The sequence below is a fragment of the Cebus imitator genome, unplaced genomic scaffold, assembly GCF_001604975.1.
Source record: "Cebus imitator isolate Cc_AM_T3 unplaced genomic scaffold, Cebus_imitator-1.0 Scaffold315, whole genome shotgun sequence".
In the NCBI taxonomy this organism is placed as follows: Eukaryota; Metazoa; Chordata; class Mammalia; order Primates; family Cebidae; genus Cebus; species Cebus imitator.
This window is the reverse complement of record NW_016107630.1, coordinates 1446528-1461106: the sequence shown is the minus strand read 5'-3', so window position 1 is coordinate 1461106 and position 14579 is coordinate 1446528.

Below are 14579 nucleotides of genomic sequence, written 5' to 3'. Positions count from 1 at the left end.
GCAAGATTTGGGTTTTTGAGTTCAGCTGGGTTCTCTTAAAAGAGATTTATTTTCTTTCCTCAGTCTTGCCAGAGTGTTATGAGCAAAATCATAATTATTTTAACTCAAATTTCCCAAACTATTTTTCATGTGCTTTATTTGAATCCAGAAGCGATTAAGGAAGCCAGGTCTCCCAGGGTGCAATTGGTTGGACCCAGTCTCCAGAGCTGCTATAGTTCCTTTGGAAAGTGTAGCAATCATAACAGAGGCAGGCAGATAAGGTGGTGGCAGCTGTGGCTGGTACAGAGGCAGCAGCCAGGGGTCCCATGAGAAAGCAGCCACGGGGCTCCAGAGGTGAGAAAGACCAACCAAGTATGAGACTGTACATAAATTATGTCCAGTGCATTGTGTCAAAGGTACAAATTAGAAGAGGAGAGCTTTCTTTTATCTGAAGCCCAGGCTAATATAGACAACTCACCTTCCCCACCCCAGCCCTCTGGCCGCAGCTCAACTTTTCATTAAGGGAATAGGCTTTCAAGTGCCTGTCTTTGTTAGGGGGTCTCAGTTCCAAGCCTTCGTGAATTACCATTGTCCTAGGACATTTTATCCATTAGATGTTGGGCCATTAACACCCAATCCTGGCTCTAGTACATCTGTAACATTAGCACAAGTCTAGAAATGTGTCTTTCAGCTCTCTTTTCAGTTTTTATTTCTGGCGATTTCTGTTGATTTCTCAGAAATTCCTCCTTCTATTTATTCAAAAGAGCTTTTTGATAGCACTTTCAGCTCTTATACTGTATTTTGGATTTCTATCACATTGTCAGGAAACAATAAATATCTCTTCTTTTGAAAAGATATGTATCATTCTATAAATTTGTCTTAATTTTATAATTAGAAAAAATATTTTAAAAATAAACAACTTTACAAATACATACATACATGCCACCCAAGAATTATGAGCTAAATTTACATAAATAATTGTTAATTTAATCAGAAATGTTAACCTACACCCATGGTTCTTAACCTTGGCTGCACATTAGAATTGACTATAGGAACTATTAAGAAACAATAATACCAGGCTTTCATCCACAGGAGGTCTTATTTTACTGGTCTGAGGCAAAGCTCAAACAGATATTTTCATGAGCTACTCAGGTACTTTAATAGGCATTTCTAGCTAAGAACCAGAAATAGCCTAAACCCATTTAGAGAGACTCCCCTGTAAGGAAAGAGGAGTGATTAGACTTAGAAAGGACAGGTTCAAGTAAAACACAGACATAAACTCAGCATCAGGATGAGTGCTCTGAATGTGAGATCCAGTACTCTCCACAACTAGTGACTCTGATCTTCTAAGACCTCCAGTCTAAGCTTTGAAAGAACCCAGTCCTGCTCTAACTCAACCTAGAGTCTGTATCCCAGTTCAAGAAATCAGGTTTCTTTCTTGCTCCTGTAACTTAGCCTCTTCCTTATCTTCTATTTAATAAAATGAGTTTCTTTTACCTTCCCTTCAAAACAGTTTTCTGCTTCAATAACCTGTGTTATAATAACTATTCCAGCATCCTCTAGGATTGGAGCTCTATTTGTATGCTTGTTGTATGCTTTACGGATTCCTACATTGCAGTCATTAAGAGCTCTCAGAACTGAAGTATGACAAACCTGGGTTTAAGTCCCAGTTCTATCATATACTAGTTCTGTGACCTTAGGTAACTAACCTGACTTCTGTATATCTTTATCCATAAAAAGGCTATGGCAATACTGCCTGTATTATAGAGCTGATGTGATTGTAAAAAATGTGATGCTGAATGTAAGTTTTTTATTATAACACCTGGCAGATGGTAAATTCAAAATATCATTGTTGATGTATTATTATTATTATTATTATTATTTTGCATCCATTCCAAACGCTTAGTTTCCCATGCTGCCTCATCTCATTCAGGGTAACTCTCAGGCTAGTGACTTCATAGTGCTTGAATCATGCATGACACCCTGACACTGTCCTCCCTCTACTCCTACCTCTCTGGCATCACCAGGTACCCCTTGATTTAGGCCACTCATTCATGTATCCACTCAGTGTTTATTGGGTGCCTAATGTGTGCTAAGACCTTTGCCAAAGCTAGAAATACAATGAAGAACAAAAATTGTCATAGCCTGTAATGTCGCTTCCCACATCTTACCTTATGTCCTGCAGAGAGAGACAGAAATGTGTGAATTTTAAAAATGTCTCCCTAGCTACTGCTCTACTGCTGAATGATGCCTGCTCACCTCTTCCCCACCACACACACACACACACACACACACACACACACACGCACACACACACACGTACACCAATTATCGGTCTAGCTAAACATTTTCTCCCATGTTAAGATGCTGGTCTTACCTTATCATCCACACTAAGTCCTTTTAAGATCTTCTAAAATTCTAGACACATAATTGATGTGATATAAAACATTAAAATTTGCCCACATCGTACAATAAATACATAGCATAGTAACTCTATGTAAGTTGGGCTAAGCTTCAGTGAAGCCAAAATTATTTTTCAAATCTCAAACCTCGTTGCAGCTCTTGAAATCTTGTACCCCCTTGACACTTTGCCTACATGCCATTACTTTTGCCCCACTCACCTCATCACCATTTCAATTTTCCTTCTGCTCTGACTTAGTTTTCTGGAGAGAAAGGGGAAAAAAGAAATGGGTAGATAAGTTGCTCATAGGAAAATCAGAAAGATTCAAATTCTGCCTTCTTTGCCATTTTGTCCAAGTCTCAGATGGCAACTGATATTAAATGCATAAATAAAAATCTGCACATATATTTAATAAGAGGTAAACCTACATTCCCTAGTCAGTCCAATCTAGTGGGAACAATTTTCAGCTTTTATATAAGTGCTCGACATTGAAAAAGTATCTTCATTTTCTTAACATATAATTATAATCCCATATGAAGGAAAAATTGAAAATCAGAGAAGAATATAGCTTGCCCAGGATAACACAAACAGTAAAAGGAGAGCTATGATCTGACATGGATGCAGACATGATATCTGGAAATCCCGATTCCTTATTCTGTGATCAACTTCCTGCATAATGCACAGGGATCCCAGATAGATCGGGGCACTTCCCTTGGAGGGAGCATATGCATATATGTTCTTAAAGTACCACTTCAGTCCTCTCAGAGCTTTTAGACTGTATCCCTAAAATGCAAGTGTCTGCTGATTCTAAGCCCTGTCTAAAGTGGAACTGCACACACATGTGCCTATTCAGTGCCAGGATGCTGTTTTACTGCCACTCCTTTGTCTTTAGCAGCAATCTAAGAACAAGGACCTCTAATCCCATATCAAATTTGCACTGCATCAAGGTCAGTATCTCCTTTTTACCAAAGTAGTAAATGCATTCTTCACAGTTTTAAACCAAATAATAACCATTCCATACAGACTGGGTCTGACTTCAACATTATTGCTTTTTTTTTTAAGGTCCATAACTGTCTTAAATTACTGTTCCTTCCAGCATCAGCAATGCTGTAAAATTTTCAGGGACAAGTCTTTACTGCCTACCACCTCTTCCTGCTTTATTGTCAGTGGCAATTTTAATTCATTCCATTTCTGTGTCACTGTCACTCCAGCTGCTATCTTCAGCTCTGTGTGGTGTCCCGAAGTTCAGAGTTAATGTAGAAACTTTTGCTTTAATAGAAAAATCATGTTATTTGACTTTTTCTCTAACATTAATAGAGAGTCAGCCAAGGCCAGCTTCAAAATTCAGCAAAATAAAATTATTTCCAAACGCTAAGGGATGCTTCACTGTCTTTGAAAGAGTGCTAGTGAGGCAAGAATTACCATGTACCTGAAACAAATAAGAAAACAAGATTTGAGGAAATAAGTGGACTGGTTTTTCTGAGGTCTGGCTTTAGTTTCCTGCTTTATCGCTGATTGGATGGACCTATGATTTCAGAAGAACATCTTAATCTCTCTAAGTTTCTTTCTCTCTCCTTCTCAACCCCTTTGTAAAAATTGAGATACAGCTATTGCCATTTATTTTCCACTCAGAGATGCTGTAAGTTTCAACCCAGTGAGGGGGAAAAAAAAAGACATGGTACAAATTGTTACTGCTGACAATGGATCTGATCTTGTATTGAGCTAAGATGAACAAAATGCTCTCTAGGGAAGAGAAAGGTTCACCTATGTGAGGTAAATGAATTCTTCCACAGCTCTAGGGAACAGTGAGATTGCTGTATGGTATACTGATGCCCCAAAGAGTTTATTATCTTTATCCTGTTTGTGGATAACTTTCCCTGACTTGATATAGAACCCAGTCAATAAAAATGTCTTTTTCGGATTTACACAGAAAAGCTGGATAATATGTTTCGTACTTTTTAAATTTTCGTGTCAATAAGTACCTTGTAGCAGAGGCGTAGAAAGAGGGGAAGCTATTTATCAGAGTCAGTATCCGCCCCTTCCCTGTTCCCCACCACTATGTAGGTTTGTGGGAGGATGGTCACCTGAGTTGGCACACAAAATTGAAAATAAGGACTAAAGAGGAAGGGAAACACAATAAATGTTGATAGTAGCAGTTTCCCGTCCCCAGATATTTTTTTCTTATTTTCTGTCGCTATATGACAAAAGCATTAGAAAGAAGGAAATCTACCTTCCCTAAGGAAGGTAGGGGATTCATGAAATTGTAATTATTCCTGGGCAACTGATAGAGTTTCTGGAAAAAAAAAATGAAAGAGATGAGTCATATGACTTATGGTCTTTACGTTCTGTGATACTTGAGTCACTAAAGTAGAACCAAATGAATCAATTCATATTAGAAATGGATCCTTTCCTGGAAAATCCAGCTGTATAACTCCTTTACCTATGACCTGTTTCGGAAATTGAAAACTTATCACTTCTGGCTTCTACCTCTCTTTTCTTGATCAAAAACATGTTAAATAAATAATTACATCATGGTAACAATAGGCCGGAAATTTTGCCAAGCATTTGTCAGATTGTAAATCAGTAATTGGTAGAATGGCTGATACTAAAGTTTCCCAGAGTCTCCAGGATTGTCTACTCTTTAATCCACAAGCAAATAGCTTTTCCTTTTCAGACTCCACAATTTCCACAGTAAAACTGAAATTCTAAGAAAAGCAAGGTAACATTTTTTTTCTTTAATCTTATAGATATTATCTTTCTGTTTGTTTTCTCAAGAAAAATTTAACCCCTATGTGACATATGTTGAAATGTAGATTTCCCACGTCCTAGCCCACTCATCCCAGAAGTGTGCCATTCTCAGATGATATGGACATTTCTTACTGCTAGAAGTCTTCACTTTAAAGAGATCCAAATGTTTTTGATTATTTTATGGTCTCAACTTGAAAATAAAATGCAATAGAAAAAAAATAGCAGCTACTGAGCTTTGAAAATAATTATTTTTCTTTCAGGGATTGTTTTTGCACTAAAAACAAACAAATATAAAGAGATATTTGGGATTGGTCCCCTCAGGCTATTTTTAGCTACAGGTAACATAAAACTCCAACTAAAGTCATTAAATCACCGAAAATTAATTCTATCCCATAGCAAAATCTTGATAGTAGGAAATTCTGGACTTAATTCAGCAACTTAACAATGTCAGGTTTCTCTATGGTTTTTCTCTTTGCTTTCACTCATGGTTACAAGATGACTCCAGTGACTCCAATGATCACATCCATACACAACATGTAAAGATAAAAAGCACAAGCTTCTATTAGATGTCTCTTTTTAAGGGTAAAGAAAACTTTCTGAGGTACTCCCGAGAACCCTCTTTCTTTTATTTCACTGACTGCAGTGCAGCACATGACCATTTTCTGCTGACATGGGAATAAAATGATTACGATTGTTCTTAATTTATTCCTCTAGTTTTGAGAAGTGATCCAGGAAGCGCTTAAGAACCCAGTACTTAAATCAAATCAAGGTTTTATTAAAAGACCAGGCATGGTGGCTCACGTCTGTAATCCCAGCACTTTGCGAGGTCGAGGTGTGTAGATCACCTGAGATCAGGAGTTCGAGACCAGCCTGGCCAACATGGTGAAACCCTATCTCTACTAAAAATACAAAAATTAGCCTGGTGTGGTCGTGGGCTCCTGTAATCCCAGCTACTTGAGAGGCTGAGGCAGGAGAATTGCTTGAACCCAGGAGACAGAGGTTGCAATTAGCTGAGATGCTGCCACTGCACTCCAACCTGGGCAACAGAGCAAGAGTCCATCTTGAGAAAAAAAAAAGTACAAGAATAATGAGGATGGCAGCTTTTTACCAAAAAATGAAAAGCAACAAAGGATGGGGTAATACTCTGGAGCTAGTAATCATGGGAGTTGTCACCACATCTAAGGCATGAAGAGGCAGGAAAAGAAAAAAAAAAAGATCATGAAGCATGGGCCATCTAGCAAAAGGTATAGCCGGACACAGAGTGAGGCAGCCAGCATGCGACTCCACAGGGAGCAGCCAGGAGAAGAATGCCTCCACCTAACTCTTCTCCCCTCTCTCCTCCCCTCTACACACAGAGCCTAACCAGAAGCCAGAGGACATGGGAACTCAGTGATGCATCCTGTGTGTCAGTTTCCTGGACACAGAGCAGGACTGTAGAGCTTGAGGAAGCTGGAGGATGGTTCAGGAGAGACAGCAGCTCTCCATCACAGTTGCCATTAATAGAGCACTTATCTTGTGCTAAGAAGTATAGTAAGTGATCTATATGCATAAAATAGGGATTTCACCTGACAACATCAGTTGGGTAAATAGGCTATTCACCACATCCCCAGGAAAGAAATAACAACACTGTTTTTGAAGATGCTTTGAGGGGAAATTATGGGGGAAATGCCAAGTCTGAGTGGGGAAAGTATGTAAGCAGAGAGGCCAAATATTCTGAACCTGAAAGATGGGACGATACACCAGACCTGGGAAGGGGTGTGGGTTTTGAATGGTTTTGCAAATAGTGAAGATTCTCACCTAATTCAATTTCTGCTCTCTTAGAAGATTCAAAGCCGGAGTGAATGGCTGTGTGCTGTACTAGAGGCACCAAACGCTAGAGTTCCCTGTCTTGGCAAAGGCCCCTACACCCAAGCTTGACACAGAACTAGCAGAGCCTCTTCTATTAGAGTTGAACTATAAGCATCTGATAGCGACCACAATAGGTTGAGGAGTTGAGAATTTTTTTCCTTCGAGATCCAATGTAAGACTTTTAGATTCTTTGGAAACAATTATCTGTGGCTAGAGGCAAAGAACAAATATGAATGATAATAACTGCCGCAATATCCTGGTGAATGGCTGCTCAGAGTGAGATTTAGTTTTTATTTAGAAGAATCATACGACATTTCTTACACCCAAGTGTGATAAGATAAAATCAATATCCTCAATACTTGTATCATCTGCTTTATTATATCAAATTTGCGAAATAAGAATTACTATCTCTCTTTTACTGACAGTGAAAGAAAGGTTTAAAGAGTCCAAATAACTTGTCTATGAGCATTCCACTGAAAAGTGGCTGACTGGGACTTGCACTTGCCACAGTGTGCTCCGGAGCCTCTGCTCTCAATCATTATTCTATTATTACACAAAATTGACTGGTATGGAAATGTGGTCATCTTCTCCAGGCATCATGGAGCATTCTGTCAACCATATCAGGTGATTTCATTGGATAATATTTGCTGCTACTGTGCTTTAAACTAAATAGCAACACATTGAATCCTTGTAAACCCTATCCCAAGTAGCCAAGTAGCCAAAATGTTACAAGCACAGCCACCATTCATCACCATTTTACAGATGATGAAACCAAACTTCTAAAAAATAAGGAAAGGAAAGGAAAAGAAGGAAGGAAGGAAGGAAGGAAGGAAGGAAGGAAGGAAGGGTGAAAGAACCAAAAGGAAAGGCTACCTAACTTAAGCAACCAGGAAATGAACTAAAATGTTTTGACTCCTAGTTCTGTACTCTAACCCTTCTCTGCTTTAAACACCACAGATTTTAAAAGCAAAAAACAAAACGTTGGTTTCTTCCTCCTGCAGCACAGACGGTGATTCAGTGTTTGTGCAATGAGACTGAAAAGGCAAAGAGCTTTGTATATCTCAGTGCGAGAATGCCAACAGACTGCTAATGGAAGCTAGAGAATGGGTAAATGTCAGACAAGGATCAGTGACTCTTTGAGGATCACTTACCTTTTCAATACACATCAAAATCCTTAGTACAAACTACTAATATGCCACATGTGTCAGATTACCCCTCCATTCCATCAGCAATATCAATGGGTGGCCTGTCTTCCTGTCCAAGGAGCACTACAACCCCAACCTTAAATACTGTGTCTAGGATGTAAGACTTTTCTTCTGGGCTGCTTTATTAAAGCATGGCAAACATCTTTCCCTCTTCTCTATTCCTTCTCTTCTTGGATTAATTATCTCAACTGATGCCATATTAAGTCTCACAGTTTTCCAAGAGTAAAATTTGGTTAATCACTCTTGAAACTTATTTTCCACAATTGCTCCGAGCCAATCAGCCATTATAGGTCTATGCTATCTTTGAAATGCTGCTTAAATCAGACCCTTCATATTCTTTCCGCACCACCATTATTGCTATCCCCTTAGTCCACGTTTCTATTTTTCTCCTGCCTGACTCTGGGAATAGACCCCTCTCTGATCTCTCTACCAGTAGTCTCTCCCACTCCAATTTTTTATAAATGCTTCTTCCAGAGTTATGTTTATAAAAGAAAATTTTGATCTCATCTGTCTTTTGCTTAAAAATGTATTCAGTGACATTCCCCTATTCGTTAAAACCCAGTTCCTTGTCAGAGCTCACAAGGCCTAGATGACCTGATTCCAACTTCCCTTACCGGCCCCCATCTCTTCTCATTCTCTCTCCTCTTCTACTCTAACACTACTAAATTCCTTTAAGAACCTGATTGTGTAATTCTATATCTTTGCATACATATGTGACTTTTTTTTTTTTTTTTTTTTTACCTTCCTCTCTGCCTTAAATTCTTCAACTTACCCTTTGAAATGAGCTTAAATATTATCTCCTCCATGAATCCTTTCCTAACCACGTAGGCATGGTTAATCAGTCCTGTGTCAGGATTTTGATATCACTTTGGCATTGGACTGAGTATAGCAGCTGGAGCTATACTCACTGGTGGGATCCAGCTATATCCAGGCAAGGCTGGCAGCCCGGAGAGGAAAGATATGTAGGAGCTATTTGCACTAGGAACCAGGGGCCTTTAAAGTATCGGGCCCAGACACTAACCAGATCCAGTTTTGTGAGAAATAATTTTTTATGCACAACACCGAGTCTGTTTCTCAAATATTTCCCCTGGTCCACAATAGCCCTAAGCTTTTATCTGAATCCTTGGGAAAGAGGACTTCAAAATATATATATACTAAAAAACTATCTCACTGAGAGCTCTGTGGGCCACTAAAACCAGGAGCACAGATTGTTTGGGCACAGCCATGAGAAGCAAAAGGCACTTTCCTTAGGTTTATATAGAAGTATTTCCATTACTGTATGGATTCATTGAACTAGCTGTAGAAAGTTTGATGCAGCTTTAGAAATGGTCTTGCTAGAAGTATTCATTGCCTGCCCTTCTGTGGGGGAAGTAAGATAGGAAGAAGGGTTTGGCTGCAGAAACTCATCCCTATGGCTATGGGACAAGAAGAGGTTTTAGCAGCAGGTATTTCAAAAATAAACTAAAGCAAGATTTTTAAAAAATGTGGGGATTGCCACATCTTAGTTCAAAAAACCGTATTAATGAACCCAAATGAAAGACACCATAGAGACCTTCATCCATGCATTTACCACTTGTTTATGAGGGTCTACTCTGTGAACACATCCCACCAGGTGCCAAGGACATGGCAGAGAATAAGACAGACACAGGAAGGTGAAAGTAGGTCATAAACCAGCCCACAAATAAAAGCCAAAGGGCATTTTGGGCATCCGTGAGTTTAATAAAAAATTAAACACGTCGATGCGATTAAGAGCTGGAGTCACTGTCGGTCTCACTGAGAAGATGCCACCAGAGCTGAGACTTGAAAAGCAAAAAGGAATCAGCCTTGTGAAGACCCTGAGAGAAGAACATTCCAGGTAGAGTGAACAGCAAGGGCACAGGCCTGAAGATCATAATAAGCTTGGCATTTCAAAGACCCAAGAGAAGGTCATAGGAGAAACCGCCGTGTGTGAGGGAGAGAAAGAGTGGTAGAAGGTGATTCATGAAGATGAATAAGCACTGAGTCATGGAGAGACTGTTAAACCACGTCAGGCATTTGGACTTTATTCCGTGTGCAATAGGAGACTGCTGGAGGGTTTCAGCTAAGAATTGCCATGATCTGAATTTTCTTTTTGTAGCTTCACCATAGTTGCTCTGCAGATCCTGGAATGTGGAGGGAAGTGGCAGCAGAAGGGGGAGGGGAGAGATAGTCTAGAGACTACCACAGTATTGTAGGAAAATGGCAATGGGAGCTGAGATGAAGATAGCAGCAGTGGAAACAGAAAAATGCTTAGCTGACTTGGGACATAGTTTGCAGATACAGTAGACAGGATTTGCTGACATGTTAGATGTTGGGGTGGAGAAAAGAACAGAATTTAAAACACTACATGGGGCCAGGCATGGTGGTTCATGCTTGTAATCCCAGCACTTTGGGAGGCCAAGGTGGGCAGATCACTTGAGATCAGAAGTTTGAGAACAGCCTGGCCAACACAGTGAAACCCCCGTCTCTATTAAAAATACAAAACTGAGCCAGGCAAGGTGGCTGGCACCTGTAATCCCAGCTACTTGGGAGGTTGAGGCAGGAGAATTGCTTGAACCCGGGAGGCAGAGGTTACAGTGAGCCCAGATCCCGCCATTGCACTCCAGCCTGCGTGACAGACTTCATCTCAAAGAAAACAAAAACAAACAACAAAACACTGCATGGTTTCTAGCTGAAGCAGCTCTTAGAGAAATGTCTAATTATCAAGAAGGGGAGAGAACTGGGAATAGGTTTGGGGAGAGGGCTATGTATTTTGTGACCTTTTAGAAATTTAGAGGAGATATCAGGTAGGCAATTGGATTAAAAAAAAGTCTGGAGGTCGGGAGAGAGGTCGTGGCTACAGAGTTAAGTTCAGAAGCCATCAGAATATCAATAATGGAAACAGTCTCAGAAATAAGTGAGGGAGATCCGGGGAAGAAAATCGAGGTTTCACAACCTCATTTAGTGTTATTTGCGAGATAGTATTAATGATTTTTAGAGAGACTTAAGGGGATGCTTATCAAGAATGGCATGAACTGTATGAGGCACCGAGCATAAAGAACAGAGGTCTAAAGCCAGAAAAAAAAAAAACTTGTCAAATCTGCATTTATCTTTTTTCTTCCTGTAACTTCTCTAACTATGATTTTATGACTACTGAATATCCTCTCTGCCTTTCCTTGAAGATGTTGCTGTCATCTGCATTCCCTTTCACCCTCAAAGTTCTGTGGCATCTCCTTTTGTGATTACAGTAACATCATCAGGATAGAGTCGAAAAAACCAGAATTTATTTATTTAATGAGTAATATTTGTGTGATTTGAGAAAGATATATGTAAAATGGTGAAGTGTCATATTAGTTTGCTGGAAAACTAATTGCAGTTTTTGCCATTACTTTTAATGTGAAATTGAACAATAAGCAATTAAAAGTAATGGCAAAAGCTGCAATTACTTTTATGCCAACCTAGTAGTTTCTAGAACCAAAAAAAAGTAAGGCAAAATTTTGATAAACAAAAATTATCATTGAAAACCTCCCAAATTGTCCATCTAAAGCATAATGCTTTGTATATCAACCCTATACAAGTACAAATTTCTCGGTAAGTCCAAAGAAGACTGGTTTTGCTCTGGCATTAATACAAACTACTTTTGTGGTCAAGTACCAGATAAAAGCTGTGGGTTGTAACAAAGAATAGTAGCAGGTAGGAGTGAAGTCATGAATCTTCTAAGTTTGTATGAAATGAGTTCACATTATAACTAATACTAGTCTGAGCTTCTCTGTGGCCAGATATGTAGATTCTAAAGGGAGGTTTTCCAATGGTGATGAAGGGGAGCTTCGTGCTCTGGGTATCAAGGGTCCTAAGAACACAGAAATGAGACTGCTGAGAACATATGTCTTTGATTCAGGAGCAAAGAATGCATTTGCTTATTATGGAATATGAGTGGGGTAATGTGTAAGAATTTGTAAGTCACAACACAGGATTAATGTCAACTTTACTTATAATTTTCTAAAACAAATTCTATGTGTTTTGAGTTCCTATTCCAAAAAGCTGGCAAGAAATTCAATCTTTGTTATCACCGAGTCTGCTATACATACTCTGAGATCTGCTGCACAGACTCTGAGATCCACAGAACCAAGCCCGATGCCTGGGAAGGGCCTTCTGGTTTCTTGTTCATGAAGTTCATTGCCTATATGCTCATTGCTGAAGCCAGTGGGGGCTCTTTGAGAGTGGGGACGTCTTTCTGTTTGCACCGCAGTTCTCATCAGAGATTCCACAGCCACCCCAAGTAGATGCAATGTGCAACTCTTATAAAAACTGTAAAGCCCTGGCCTGGCCACCCTGTTGTCCCCATCCCTCTCCATAATGGTATTTCAACCTCTAAGCTTTCGCCTTAATTTCACCTGCATTCTGGCTCCTTCCAGGGAAGATCGAGTACATTGGTAGAGCTTTTAAAAACAAAACCAGTTTAGTCTTTTTGTCCCACAATACAAAAGACCCTCAGACAGGGAATCACTGCGACTTGGTATATAGGAAGGGAAAAAGAAAAACAAGAAAGAATGTAATAGTATAAATTAACATTGTCGTAGATTATCCTGCTACCATTTCTATGGCAGAGAGAAATGGCTTCACTGGATGGGGATTGCAAAGTATTCTGCAAATATGGAAAATAGATATAATCCATTAAAACCACAAACATGTACAGATCCAATGACTTGCTGCAAATGTAGTTCTTTGAGTCAGCCTTGAGTTGTGACATTGCTTATTCCCACCTCTAAAGGACACCGAATTCAAAAAGCCTCCTTAGACAAGTTAGAGGACACTGTTCTCACTACATTATCCCAGAATACAAGAGGCTACAGCTACTAAAACTCAGTACTGATTCTGGAAAGAAGCTAACCACACTTTCATGCTGAATTTGGTGGAAAATTGGATGCATTTCAGTCTGTTTACAGTTTGGATAGGAGGGACAGATTTGCCAATAGCACATTTAGTGTGTTGCAGTATAGTTTATTTCTCTGCAAATCTGTCTATTCCACTAGACTATCACTGCCTTGAGAAGTGGAATCCTGGCACACTAATTTCCATGATTCCAGAAAGTCTTAGGGTCTGGCATACAAAGGGCAATTGGTGACGGAAGCCCACTACAATGATTGGGAAAAGGCTTTTTCCATTTAGTTTTCTGTTTGTCAGGACACTCCTCCTGCAATTAAGGTGGTCGTTTATTGCTTATACTTTACAATCCATTGACTTACTCGTATGGGGCCAATTTTGGGGAGCTCTTCGTGACAAAGGCAGCCATGTCTCAGCCCATTGGCTGTGCTCCTGCAGAGCTATTCCAGAAGCTACCAAGGGTGCTTTTTTATCTCAGACCTTCTGTTGCTCTCTGGTTTACTCTGGTTAAAGAATTCTCCTATAATCCCATTAGGATCAGCTTTTCTCCGTCTGTTCCTTATCACGAATCATTATTAGATGAAAGACGAAAACTCCTATCACTTTAGTTAACTGGGTCACTAAGAACCATATGATTCCTGTGTTCCTGTTCTGAAAGCATAATTAAAGCCCTGACTAATTAGTATTAAAGTAACGTCAATTAACTAACCTAACTTACCACTAATCAAGGGAATGGGTCTTCCGAGAGATCGTGGATCATTTTCTAGTCAGTACACGATATAAGTTAATATACATACATACCCCTACGGATGCACTCATTAAAAGAAAAAATTAAAACTCTTCATTGTTGGGAGCGTAAGTTGGAGGTTACTTGTTTACTTGCTTATTTATTTATACTCTGCCTCTTCCCACAAAGGATTGGGCTCAGAGGACATTATCTTGCATTTGTACTGCAGAGCTCTTGCCGTGATTATGAAACAAGAAGGTATTTAGCATGCTCTTTACTTGCTCTGGGTTATTAGTAAGCCCATGATAATTATGTTACCAGAGTAACGTAGAGGCTGCTGTATCTGATTTCCACATTACAGATAGTCCCTAGTCATCTATGTGACTTAGCATGCATCACTTTACCCCCCTGGAACCCAGCTTCCTCATCTATATAATGAGGCCAGTTCAGTCATGCACCCCATAATGACATTTTGGTCAACAACAGACCACTTATATGGTGGTAATCCCATAAGATTATAATGGAGGTGAAAAATTCCTATTGTCAAGGTGAGGCTGGTGTAAACAGATGTGCTGTGCTGCCAGACAAAAATATAGGTTAGTGCATAATACTTGATAACAACTGTGTAATTGGTTTATGTGTTTACTATACTATTCTTTTTATCGTTATTTTAGAGTGTACTCCTACTACTTATTTTTTTAAAAGATAACTATAAAAGAGCCTCAGGCAGGTCCTTCAGGAGGTGTTCCAGAAGAAGGCATTTTTTATAAGGGATGACAGCTCCATACAT